Genomic DNA, 4,370 nt, shown 5'->3' on the forward strand with positions numbered 1-4,370 from the left:
CTATAATCTCAGCTATTCAGGAGGCAGAGGGAGAAAGAAAAGAGTTCAAGGCCAGCCCAGGTAAAAGTTAATGACAATCATTGTTACAATCAAGCCAAGCCATGTAAAGTGGTGTGGACCCAGTTACTCAGGAGGTGAAGGTAAGCCTACCATGGTTCAAAACCAAACTTATTTCTGGAAAAAAAATCAGTGGGAAAAACTACCTGAGAAAGATGAAGAATGGCCCAAAAGTAGACCACTTGTCAAACAAGCATAAGTCCCTAAATTTAATCTCCAAACTAAAGATAAGACACATTATTGGATAGAAACCTTGGGCTCTATTAGCAGAGATTTGCAATAGAGCAAAACCTTGATATATAAGGCCATATAGTATGAAGTTAATTGAGTGGACCTCTAGGATATAGAAACAAAAGCCATATAATGAATGATTGTTGTCCTTAATGTGCTATGTTATCTCTCATCTCTTTTGCTGTCCCTTGGTTATCTCATATTGTTACAGTATCTCACTTTGTTATCTGATATATTGGATATATTTGCATTTGGTTACTTGAAATTGGACAGGGAAGGGGAGAAAACCAAGATGGGGGGGGTGGGGGAAGGGTAATGGGGACCAAGACATGTGAAAGGGTATCAATGTATGTGAATTAATGCACCTTCTATCTGGCAAATATCATGTAACCCTTTTATTAATTACAATAAAAAATATTTTTAAAAAAGACACATTCTTGGGTCATAATGCTATTATCAGCTGTTATTATGCAAATTTAGTCTACTAAATGGCTAAGTTGCTGATTTTAAGGTGTCTACAGTAGTGCATACCCACCAGAAAAGATGTTGTTAGCCCTCATAGAAATACCCTGTGGTAATAAGGCAGCTCTTTGTAGGGCTTGTGCTGGGCACCTTTAATGGTGCCAAAACAAAGCCACCTAAAAGATGAAATATTTCTATAGATTCATGACTGAACATCTCATGGCCTTTGTCCTCAGTCTCCAGTTAACTAGACCCAGAGAAGAAGGAGGGAAGCAAGCCCCTGGAGGACTAAGATCCCTGCCTTCCTGACCATGTCTTCTGTATCTCCTTTCTCACCCTACAAAAGCCTCTGAATTTCCGGACAAGTTACCTTTCTTCTGTTGAGCCAGCTTTCCATATCTGCACTGCAGGCACTTGGGGACAAGTAACTGAACTGGTGCCCTAACACTTCCACCACTGACCGTTGAAAAGATATTCCTGCTGCAAGTGAATTTAACTGCTCTCCTCCGCCCTCCATAGCTAAATCATTGCTCTGCCCACCAAACTCTCACCTCCTCCACCTGCAAATCCAGCCTGTGATGAGTGAGGATCAGGAAGAAGACAGCAGAGCAGCAGCTCCAAGGAAGGAGATTTCTCTGCTGACCCATGGTGACAGTGCTTGTTGAACACTGGTGATCAGGAATGAAAATCACACCTCCCACCTGGGCTGGCTGGTGACCCTGGAAAGGACTGGGCAGCTATGTCCCAATATTCACCTACTGCCTCTGCCCTAATCAGAAGAGCCATTTGGCTGTTGTGGGACCTTCTCTGGATTCTTTAGCGGGATCTGCCAATTCAGCCACACTACATGGACTGAGCTGGCCGGCCTGTTCTTTCTCCCTTGAGCAACAAGTTATAGGGGTTCGACTACTTTTCTTCACCCTCAAGTCTTCTTCTACATCCTAAAATGAATTCTCCTCATCATGCGTTTCCCCACCCAGAGCCATTGTATCGGCAAGTTAAGTAAGCTCCTGTGCTTCTGTTGCTTTATTGTAAAACATAGGTCGAGACGAAACGTTAACTCCCTGCAAAGCACGGTGAGGGTGGAATACACTGACTATGAAATGTATGTGGTACTGAGTCCAAGGGTTAGTGCTCACAACACACTTACTTTTGCATTTATCATCAGCAGCAGTACAGATGGTTGCTCATTTCTTCAGCTTTTTCCTGAAGTGGTGTACTATCTACCTTGAGAGCAAAAGGGACAACAAACTTAGAGCTCGGGCTGTCATTTGTGGATCAGAGCTGTGGTCGGGGTGGGAAAGAGTCCATTTTATCCACCACTAGGTGGTGCTAATTTATTACAACCCACCCACAATCATGCCATAAAAATTACACAATTAAAAAAAAAGATTGCATGAAGGCTGGCAAGGCTCTAAAGTATTCTTTTCTAAATGTTGAGCATTATTCACCCTGCAGCACAAAGGACTCTACAAAAACCCCTTACATCAGCCTGTGTCTTACCCAGAGAAAAAATACAGGGCTTGTATTCCAGTTGCTTTACTTGAGATAGACGAAAACTTGTACAATAGCTTTTAATCAACGTCACCCCTTCCCACATTCTTACCCATCCTCCCCTCTTCACCTTCTCTGCCACTCTTCCTAATTTAGTAGGATGTACATTGGATTCTTGACTGCATTCTCCCCACTCTTCTCCTCTTCATTTGTCTACTTCCGCCTTAACCTCACCCCCATCTTAGCACTGGAGAGTCTAGAAACAAAGGTGGTCATCTTTCCCTACCACTTCATGACCTAGACTTTTCCATATCTATCTCTCTTCCAGACCATAGGCCTCTCCACGTGCATTTGTCCTCACTGGTCTGTACACTGAGGCTGTTGATGGAGGGTGTATATATCTGCACTAACGTCTCATCTGTGTAAGATCCAATTTGTCCAAGATTAAAAGTTCACTAGTAGTCAGGCACCAGTGGCTCACACCTGTAATCCTAGCTACTCAGGAGGCCGAGATCTGAGGATTGAGGTTCAAAGCCAACTCGGATACTAAAGTCCCTGAGACTCTTATCATCAAGGAACCACCAGAAAGCCAGATGTGGTGATGTGGCTCAAAGTGGTAGAGTACTAGCCTTGAGCCAAAGAGCTCACGGACAGTGCGCAGGTCCAAAATTCAGGCCCAACTGAAAAAAAAAAGTTCACTAATGATCCAATTGGAGCTTGAATTCAGACTGTGTGTTTGCAGTGCTTCTCTGGTTTTCTCTCTCACATCCCATGCTTTCCTTTAATTAGGTCTCCTCACTTTCATAGACATGTGAAAAGAAACTTTGAGTCCAAAGATGATGTCTAATAAATTTGTTCCTAAAAAGCCCAAACTAGCATGTAATTCTTAATTAGACTTTAATCATACAAAAAAACAAGAATAATAAAGATGTTTCATTTAGATACTCAGAAATCTAAGTAAAACGGAACTTTTAAATTCCTCTTAAACATATGTGGAATTTAGACATTAGAACTTGGAAAATCAACAATTTTTTTCCAGACTCATGTTAAATGGAAAAAGTATGTCAATTTGGGACAGACTCATTTCCTATTCTATATCCATTGTGGGTTTAGGTTATAATTTTGGATGTCAGCAAAGAAACCAGAGTGACTTGCTGTTTTCCTTTGCTAAATGACAAGATTTAAGTACAAGTAAAATTGTGTTTCTGTGGGCTCCCCCACAATCCTTACTCTCTGCCTGATTCCCATTTTCCAATGTCTCATAGTCTAGAGAGGAAGTGTGGTCTAGTGGTCAGAAAAAAAACAATTTAGGAGACTGGAGTCGTGGCTTCTATTCCTGTCCTGATCTCTGACTCACTGTAAAAAGTAAGGAGAGTCATTCAGTCGTTGTGAGTCTTCATTTACCCTTTTCCTACCTCAGAAGGTTGCTCCAAGATAATCAGATAAAATACAGTGTAAAATAAGAGATGAGGCTGACTCTAATGGTAATAATAATAACAATGCCATATGAACACAAGACTTTGTAAAATATGTGATACAAGTAACAGAAACAAAATAGTATTCGTTAATTATTTTACCAGCTAAAAGAAATTGTCAAAGCTGCCTCAAAGGAATAAGTGTTGGTTCTATTGGTACTGGAAAGTTATGATGGGAAGAAAACCTCAGAACAAGATTAGAGAAGAGGAAAATCAGAATATGGGGTCTTTCTTCTGACCTCCAGAGAAAATGTAATTGAGCAAAAACATTCAAGTATCAGTTGGGGTTCACACTGAGGCACAACAATTATTGTGCTTCCTAGGAAGAACCATCTAATCTAGCCATAAATTCAAGATCTACTTGGTCTTGATTTAATTTTTCTCAATTTTCCTTCATCAAGAAGATCTATAGAGAATATAAACCTTGTTGAGTCAAAAAGGAAGTTCTCTGCAAAACCAAGTCAATTTATACTACACAGATAATCTTTTTTTATTTTAGTGAATGTCATATTGGCTGGTTTGTTGATTGGCATTCTTATTCAATAATGGTCTCCCAGGAAATCAGAACAGAGTGCTCTTCAAATTCACTGTTGACTATGTAATTAGTGAAATCATGTTAGGAGTTGTCATTTTCCGAAGACAGAGACTGAT

Source organism: Megascapheus bottae, chromosome 4, assembly GCF_031878675.1.
Source record: "Megascapheus bottae isolate mThoBot1 chromosome 4, mThoBot2.hap1, whole genome shotgun sequence".
NCBI classification, from domain to species: Eukaryota; Metazoa; Chordata; class Mammalia; order Rodentia; family Geomyidae; genus Megascapheus; species Megascapheus bottae.